The sequence below is a fragment of the Macrobrachium rosenbergii genome, chromosome 20 (assembly GCF_040412425.1).
Source record: "Macrobrachium rosenbergii isolate ZJJX-2024 chromosome 20, ASM4041242v1, whole genome shotgun sequence".
In the NCBI taxonomy this organism is placed as follows: Eukaryota; Metazoa; Arthropoda; class Malacostraca; order Decapoda; family Palaemonidae; genus Macrobrachium; species Macrobrachium rosenbergii.
Genome location: NC_089760.1, coordinates 32792501 through 32802500, shown reverse-complemented (window position 1 = coordinate 32802500; position 10000 = coordinate 32792501). Strand labels below are relative to the sequence as shown.

Here is a 10000-nt window from a genome sequence, read left to right as displayed (position 1 = left end):
TACTTCACGCAAGTAACGAGGGAAAGACACGCCTCAAGCGTTAAAATGAATGGGAGAGGAAACTTGAAACAAGAATTACTACACAGCAAAATAAGTATGAAGTTTCTCGCCAAGGTCCCATTATAAAAAAAATGGATACAAAATAACCGCCACTTTGAGCATGAAACAGAGCGGATAATTAGATAAATAGATATAGAACCACTGCTTGTACTCCTGTCCATAAGAGAAACTTACTATGTGATGGGATGGGATGAGAGAGAGAGAGAGAGAGAGAGAGAGAGAGAGAGAGAGAGAGAGAGAGAGAGAGAGAGAGAGTCATTCGAACACATAATTGCAAACATCTTTGAGAGCATCAGAAATGGAACACTTCAAGAAGAAGTGGGAAAAGCACAAGCATGAAAAAAAATAAAAAAATTACAAAAAACACAAAAAGAATGAGAAGAGATGATAATACTAACTAAACACTTACAGTAATCAAGGGTCCCACAAGTGACGACGCCTCCCAAATACGTTACTGAATGACTGGAGAAAGTATTTGGGAAAGGCGAAGGACTTTTGGGGTTTTTTATTTTGGCCCAGACGAGGAAGCAACTTATATCTACCTAGAAACTGAGAGAGAGAGAGAGAGAGAGAGAGAGAGAGAGAGAGAGAGAGAGAGAGAGAGAGAGAGAGAGAGATTTTCGGGGTTTAATTTTGACCCAGACGAGGATGCAACCTACAGTACATCTGCCTGTAAAGAGAGAGAGAGAGAGAGAGAGAGAGAGAGAGAGAGAGAGAGAGAGAGAGAGAGATATTTTCTGGTGTTTATTTTGACCAAGACAAGAAAGCAACCTATATCTACCTATAAACTGAGAGAGAGAGAGAGAGAGAGAGAGAGAGAGAGAGAGAGAGAGAGAGAGAGAGAGAGAGAGAGAGAGAGAGAGAGATTCGGGTTTTTTTTTTTTGGCCAAGACGAGGAAGCTAATTATACCGCCTACAAACTGAGAGAGAGAGAGAGAGAGAGAGAGAGAGAGAGAGAGAGAGAGAGAGAGGCCGTCTTGACAAATATTGGACCATCGGCCACCCATTAAGAGTCTTAGGGTTAACATTTCCCATCATTAAGGTCCTGCCTGCCCGCGGTCGACCTTTTAATAAATTTCGGGCAGGGAAGATCGTCCGTTGAGTCTCATCTTTCAGAAGAATGTTCGCAAACATTTGCATACCCTCTACCCTCACCTGCAGCCCCAAAAAACGATGCCTTTACAGGGTATTCTGTGAGGTATGATTTGCGGCAATAGAGGGGAAAAAGATTTTTTTTGAACTTTAGTTGAAGGACGAACTAAAGTGTCACGACTAACGGGAACTTACCAGACTTACAAGAAGAGAGAGGTAAAGATAAAATAAATCTGTTGTTCATTTTCACGACAGGAGAATTTCGCTACTACACTGATAGGACGGTTTTACTTTCCTGTCAGTAGTATCTTTGCTGAATGTCCCATGCCTCTGTAGCATTGTTATTTTATTACTCAGCACGGTGCAGTATAGATAAAAAAAGAACATTTTCCTTTTAGATTTCCTTTGACTTTCTATTTCTGTTTTTATTTAGATGAGTAAAATAAAAAACAGAAATAGAAAGTCAAAGGAAATCTAAAATGAAAGTGGGCCATTTTTTACCTACACTATACCGTACTGAGTAGTAAAAATAATAATTTTACAGAGGTGCTACTGACAGGAAAGTAAAGCCGTCCTATCAATGTAGTAGCGAAATTCTCCTATCATGAAAATGAATGACAGATACCCCAGATATGTAACGTCTAACATCGTCATAATAAAAAATAACCAGAAAAATTATAATGCGAGGAGTGACAACTTAAAACTCCATACTAAACCAAACATGTATAAAATAAATAAACGAATAAATAATTTTGTGCCAGACTCCATGCGAAAATAAAATCGCTGGAGAAAATGTATTTTTACATAAATTTTCAATTTCGCGAAGTTTCACCAAAGTGACTGCATTATCAAAAAGCTTCTATTCTACTGGGAAGGGGAAATGGAAGGACATCCCAACTTCCTTCCTCTCTTCTAAACGCAATCAGTTAACGATTGTGTTCTGAGGCAACAAACAAGACCTTGATACCTGTGCAGCTTCCTCCCGTCACTTACGTGTTTACTGTTTGCAAAGTGCACGAAGATGGAGTGGAAACGCATTAAGAAGGCAAAATTGCGAGATAGAACGATTTAAACAATCGGAGACAACAACAATGAAGATCGATGGAAATGGAAATCCAGTAATCCGGGGTACTAGTACATTCATGACGTAATGTGTCGTATTGACAAATTAACAGTGAAATAAGGATGATTTATATGAAGACATCTTAACCAAAAATAATACACATAATAAATTCAGATTCAAGACTGCTTTCACAAAGATTGAAACAGCACGAAAAATCACACGCACTGGAGAGAGAGAGAGAGAGAGAGAGAGAGAGAGAGAGAGAAAGTGTTGAGTCTAGTGTAGTATAAAGCGACAAATCTTTTCAAAAAAGAAAACGCTGCAAGATTCTGGGACACTATTAGCTTGGAGAAATCAACTTCTTAGAGATAAAATAGAATAAAAAGCCAGCTAACTGATCATTTCTGGTAGTATAATACCACAATGTGGCAATGAGGGAGCATTTGACCTGATGAGTGTTATACGAATGTCTCAGAAGAATGGCGAGCCGGCCTCTGAGTTTAATAAAATCAGATCTCTATGAAGCAATTAGGTATACATAAGAACTCTAGTGCTATTTTAAACTACACACAGAGACCCACTTAAGGTACCAGTTGAGCTACTCTTGAAAGACAAAAACTTACTCCTCAACAACATCCGATGGAAAACCAACGCCAAACTTCTCCAGAACTAAGAATTTTCTACCCGTCCCTATCTTCTCCAGGTTAAAAATAATCCCGCCTTTATTATTTCATTTAAGAAAAATGGACTTACTTCTGTTCTGCTACAAAACGCAAGACAAAGACAAACGCCAAAACAAAGTTCCATTAGAGATTTCTCTAAGCCCCAGGGAGAGCAAGGACCACACTGGGAGGGGCTGGGTTGGTAGCGCTGGGGGACAGGGGTCGTCGTGGGGGTGGGTGGGGGGACATCCTCGAGACGGGAGAAGAAGAGATACACTCAGACGACGATCTGGGAATTGACAGACTGTCTGGGAAAGCTGCAGAAAGCTAAAACAAAAGACTCGCGTCGTCTACAAACCGACAGGAAAATTGTCTTGAAAACCAGGAGAGAGAGAGAGAGAGAGAGAGAGAGAGAGAGAGAGAGAGAGAGAGAGAGAAGCAGGAATTAGGGGTCGCATCTGAAATAAAAGAGAGAAACAAAAGAGAAAGGCAACCACAAGTGAGCCAATTAATGATGTAGGAGAAAAAAAAGGACGAATAAATTGTAACTGCTCAAAAAGTGATATGCTAATTAGAGAACGTAATGATTTAAAGATCACGAGGATGAAGAACTCGATAAGAGAGAGAGAGAGAGAGAGAGAGAGAGAGAGAGAGAGAGAGAGAGAGAGAAATTACAGACTATATCATTAGATGGAATCAAAGCGCTACGGATAAAATAAAAGCTAAAAGCTGAAAATACGGAAAACGTGAAAGAGTCGATAAGAACACCGAGTGAAGGGATAAAGGGAATTAATGAAGCAATAACAATAGTGATAAGTCGAAAAAGGAGGAAAAACAATGAAGAAAAAATAAAAAAGATGTTCAGCTGTTATTAATTAAATAATAGCAGTTTAACCACAAAAAGGAAAAGTGCATTCTTATAATCGTAAGAATGCACAAACGAAAACACACGATCACTTCAAGGGTATGAGACGTATCGAATCTCTCTCTCTCTCTCTCTCTCTCTCTCTCTCTCTCTCTCTCTCTCTCTCTATATATATATATATATATATATATATATATATATGTGTGTGTGTGTGTGTGTGTGTGTGTGCGTGTGTGTATACTGTATATACTGTATACATATATGTATATAAATATATATAAATTTGGAATGGGGTGAGAAGATTCGATTTACTAAGTGGCTCATGTACCTGGTAGTTAGTCCAATGTAATGGGTCTCAGCAATAAGCAAATACAGACAGCAACTTCATTTTAAAAGAGGTATATATATATAAATATATATATATATATATATATATATATATATATATATATATATATATATATATATATATATATATATATATATGTGTGTGTGTGTGTGTGTGTGTGTGTGTATGTGTATAATATATACATATAGTTTGTGTCTACTTATACATATTACACGTTGTCTAATATTATATACACACGGAAAAATGAATACGAGTATACTGAACTTTAAATACACAGAACATAAAACGCAGCAGAAAAAACTCATTGTTCTTGAAGCATTAACCTGGATAAAGTTTTCCTAGGAGAAAATTACCCTTTAAATCTTGCCCACATGGGAAGCGTATGCATGGAAACGAAGTGGAAAGTTAACAAACTCACTTTATACTTTAAATCGATTAGGCTATGAGTTTGCGGCGAGCACAAAGAAGCAGGCGTATCAACAGCGAGAGAGAGAGAGAGAGAGAGAGAGAGAGAGAGAGAGAGAGAGAGAGAGAGAGAGAGAGAGAGAGGGCTGAAGCTGCTATTCATAGAATATTATACTCTACATGAGAGAGAGAGAGAGAGAGAGAGAGAGAGAGAGAGAGAGAGAGAGAGAGAGAGAGAGAGAGAGAGGGCTGAAGCTGCTATTCATAGAATATTATACTCTACATGAGAGAGAGAGAGAGAGAGAGAGAGAGAGAGAGAGAGAGAGAGAGAGAGAGCTGAAATTGTTATTCATAAAACATTATACATTACACACACGTATACACACACTATATATATATGAGAGAGAGAGAGAGAGAGAGAGAGAGAGAGAGAGAGAGAGAGAGAGAGAGAGAGAGAGAGAGAGAGAGAGAGGAAATCCAAAGCTATCATTAAAACAACATTATACACCAAAGGCTTTTTACCCTTCTCTAAGTACTTGTGACTACAAACCAAAAAAAACGTATTTCCAGCGTATCAGTTGAAGGCATCATAAACTTCGCAAACTAAACAAAATATCCCTTATACTACAAACACCGCAAAAAAAAAAAAAAAAAAGATTGCGAGGACCACTCAAATAAATTTGCACTGAATGTAGTGACAAGAGGTCCGAATCTAATCACGAGAGACCAGGGATATCGCCTAGCGAGATCAGGTGATGAGAGCCTGCTACGTCATCAAGGCTCAGGTGGCCAAGATAAATCTTGCAGTAGAAATAATACACTTGATGATCCTACCAGGGGAAGAAGGAGACAGATGCTAACTCTCTCTCTCTCTCTCTCTCTCTCTCTCTCTCTCTCCTTACATACAAATACATGAATGTATAAACAATTACTTACAAATACATACATGTATACAGTATAATTATATATATACACGTGTTTTAGGTAAATGTTTTTGCATTTATCTGTGTGTAAGGAGAGAGAGAGAGAGAGAGAGAGAGAGAGAGAGAGAGAGAGAGAGAGAGAGAGAGAGAGAGAGAGAGAGAGAGAGAGATATATATATATATATATATATATATATATATATATATATATATATATATATATATATAATTGTGATATCGTTCAGAAAACATTTGGCTCAGTGTTTGCACTGAAATTTTTTGTTACAAAAAACTAATTAAATTTATTACATAATTATTTCGAGTCTATCGCAACTCCAGGGTTCGTTAGCAAGTCTTCTTCACGTATGGGTAAAAGGGGACAAGGCAGTGACTCTTGCAGCCTCATCCCTAGTAAAAATTCCGAGAAAGGAAGGCTTTCAATTCCAAGCCATCTTTGGTGGACGGCTGTTAGCTGAATAAAATTGATGGAAAAATATTAAACATAAAGTATCTTAGGAAGCTTAAACCTTAATCTGAGTAAGCATTATGGCCATAACTCTTATGATACGCGTTCAGCAAGTGTAACATACAAACACAAAACGACCCTCGTAGATCACTGGAGTAACGCTTGGCTCACCTGAACGACGATATTCAGACTGATAAACAAGAAAATGTTAAAACACAAAACGAAGAATTTTTGCAGAATTCCCCCGGATATCTCCAGGTGGTCTTTCGTTTCTTCCTTCCCTCGACCCTCCCCGACCCGGCGAGCTTTCCTAAACCTCTTTAATAAAAAGTCTTGTTAGGAAAATTAAGTCAAAAGTTAGGGGAAACTTAGAGCGGGGCCAAATCCCTCTGGTTAAAAGCCATTCAAATGAGCTTCTTCCTTTAAGGATCCACAATACAAGAATATTATTCGCCCTTTCTTTTCGCCTGTAAAATTCACGAACGCTTTGCCAGGGACCGTCTTCCTTTTTTCATGAATAGAGGGAGTTTCTCTTTACAATAAACTATCAGGATAGCAGAAGTTGAAAGAAATTGAAGGCCTGGCCTTTTAAACATGAAAAGCAGCCTTTATCGTCTCAAGATCTAAATCTTCCATCTTGAGAGGGCTTTCAAATACGCCATAAAAGAAAAGCTATTCAACAAATAGTTCCGCCCACTGCCTCTAATTCACGTACGAGTATATCCCGCGTTCAACAATGGAAAATGAAGAAATGTAAGTCAGGCACTTCACAATCGAAACCACCACCATCACCATCAGATAGTCGAACGTAATAACAAGAAAGAGCATCCTCATCACCATATGCCCGCTTTAGATTTCATTAGTCAAGGAAATACGGTGTCGTTACATATCAAAAGAAGGGCGGCATAGGTCTCGAGAAGATCCCAATCGCCGTCCGCCATCTTTGATGGGGTTATTGTGAAGAGGGACTTTCGTACTCGGAGGTACAAATGCTTAATAAAGAGCGCCCTTACGTATTAGGAACCTTCCGCAAATTAGATTCGGGAAGAAAGCACTGTGGAGATTAAAGAAGCGTCGAGTTGAGGGTTAAATCGTCCGTGTAGTATCTCACAAAGACAGGAGAATAAACTCTCTATTCTCTCGCAAAGTACTTCTGAAGGGGGATCGTCATTATTCTTTTCGTGGCTACACGGTTCGACAACTGTAACTACAAATAAAGTGATCACTCAAGCACGCAAGCAAGCAAGCAGGCACGAACGCAGTCGCACACCCACACACGAACGTGACTGAAGTCAAGAATTCAAGTTACAGACAGCTGACCACAGACTGCTGATTATAAGCGTTTGCACCTAAATGCAGAGATTTTCTGGGTGAAAATTATAATTAATATGCAAGCACAATCGACGTCACTTTAACATTACGGGAAAAAACGCAAGGAATACGAAACTGCGTATCCCCAAGAAATAGTTCCTTTATTTTCTAACAATTCTTTTCTAAGAAAATTTAACCAACTCCTGACATCCTTCAACACCTTGTAAGTCCATCTTAACAATTAGCTTTTCGAGAAAGTTTTCTCTCTCGTTCATTACTAAATCTTAATACTGGGCTTTTATAATGTGTTTGGAGTGCTGGTCTGACACTTGAGGTCTTCCTCAGTGTTCCTTTTCGACAGGAGTGAATCAAAGGCAATTCTTTCGGTCACCTTTCTCAACAGAAAGGTTACCTGTATAGGTTCCCTTCCTGTAAGCAATAATCTGGGTACTGTCCTGATGAGCATATAGGAAAAGATGCGCTGTTCCTCTCAGGCAGACCACTGCTCGGTTGTTAAAATATTCTTTACCATGACTGTTAACTGGTGGTCACTACCTGCGCTCCATTGATCCTGATGTCAAGAATCTTCCATCTTCTAGAAGACATGAATATTACTTCCTTTATTTTCTTGTTTACGTCGTGTCTGGGCTAGAAAAGGATCGTCAGTCCCTCCTTAAAAATACATACCAACAGACAAAACCGCACACATACAAACAAACAGCTGTAACCTCTTCACCAACATTTTTCCCTTCATTCGAACATCCACAGATGATGCCTTAATTTCCCTCTTTGGTCAATCAAACCTCTGTGTTTCGCTCAGTGTCCATCATTAATTAATATTAAAGGGCAATCTAGGAAGTGGGAAGACAGCAGTCCGTAAGCTCCGTGTATCCTGCTGAAGCTCCGTCTCTTCCAGCTGCGGATTCCATTGTGTAGATCAGAGCTTTGATACTCGGGCTTAGACAACCGTTATGTGATAGGGACAAAATCATAATGCAGTAACAAACAAACGTCGGGTGACTATCGCCTGTCCACTCATGTCAGCTGGAGTGCTGTAGCTCTTCAGTGGCTGTTTATTGGTGAATTGTTGTTGTTTGCTTGTATATTTAATGTCTGCGAATTTCTTCATTTAATGGGAACGAGATAACGAAGAAAAGGAAGGTGTAGGAATGGAATGGAATATAAAGCTGTGGCGCGAAGACAAGCGCTGGGACCCATAAGGTCATTCAGCGGTGAAAGGGAAACTGAGAGGCGAAAAGTTTGAAAGGTGTAACAGGAGGAAAACCTCAAAGCAGTTGCACTATGAAACAACTGTTAGGAGGGGGTGGAAAGTCAGATGGAAGAAAGAGCACATGAACAGACGTACAGTAAAAGGAATGAAAGGGGTAGAAGCTAGGAGTCGAAGGGACGCTGCAAGGAACCTTAAGTAATGCCTACAGTGCACCGCAAAAATGGGCGGTGTAGTGACAGTAACTATCCTCTAAAAATGGACATCATATGCAGCAACACCTCGATTTAACGGACCCCAACTTCCGGAGTTTTTGTATTTATCAGCTACCATATCAAGGTTATTTTTTCTTAAGCTATCATCCTGGATGTGATAAATATTTTGACAACTCTCTTACACTGAATGTTATGAGTAGTTTACAGGTTATTTTAGGTAAGGAAGTCTGTGGAATTGCTGTAAACTGTAAGACATCTCCAAAATATTCAGGTGCAGACTATAGTATAGTGTCTTTGCTAAATAATAGACTTTATTATTTATCACAAAGGACAGACCCCCAAAAGTATCGGTTAAGCTGAGATGCTACTTCATGAAAAAAAAAAAAAAAAAACATAACTAAAAAACTACAAACTTTGGAGATAAGAAGGAAGACGAACACTGCAACAAAATGCAACAAACAATACCCAGTGCAACTTTTTGTGAAATAAAGAAAGCAACACGGGAGATTACAAGAAACGAAAGACGGGGAAAAAAATAAAACAGAAAAATGACCGACCGGCGCAATGTGATTCTCAGTAAACAACATGCGCGAGATTCTATCAACGCAACGACGGCAATAAAACCGAAATTGTGGGATGCACTTCTCTTTAAAAGATTTGTCTTCTAAAAGAGATATATAACTAGACAGACACTCTCGCGAGAGACGAAACAATTCTTGTTAGCAATGGCGGAATCCATACTGGGCGCCACTTTGCTTTCAGAGCTTTGTATCTGATGGCTTCTCCTTTAGCATTTATATTTCTGCTGGGTTTCGTCGGTCTCCAATACGTTTTTATAAAGATCAAATCATCGACATGAGAAAAATACGATAGCAGAATATACTGACTTGGGCAAAATAATGCTAGGGCCACATGTTCCTTTTTTTTTGCGCTATTTATGCAAATTAATTTTTTAATGTTTTGCCTAAGGAGACTATTTGTGTGGGAAGTCCTTAAGTTTTACTTTAATACCTATTATAAATAATAATGTTACAAATTCCATGCAAAAAACTTTAATAAAAAATAGAATAACGTATTATAATAACAAACGTTAATTGTACCAACACACTAGCACTATATATATATATATATATATATATATATATATATATATATATATATATATATATATATATATATATATATATATATATATATATGTATATATATTTCTACACGCGTATGTTGCCATATAGTTCCAGATCTCAATACTCACCGTCACATTACGAAAGTTAAAAAGAGACTGTTCCATGCAAGCATGATCAAAGTGTATGAAAACACGGAGAAGCTGCTTCATCGCGGCGATAGGGGAACCACAGCTG

General features: G+C 38.5%; 1 protein-coding gene across 1 annotated transcript in view; it reads right to left on the bottom strand.

The window, feature by feature from the left end:
* LOC136848959 (protein madd-4-like) overlaps positions 1-10000 on the bottom strand; it is a 616220-nt gene that overhangs the window by 463285 nt on the left and 142935 nt on the right. The window lies entirely within an intron of this gene.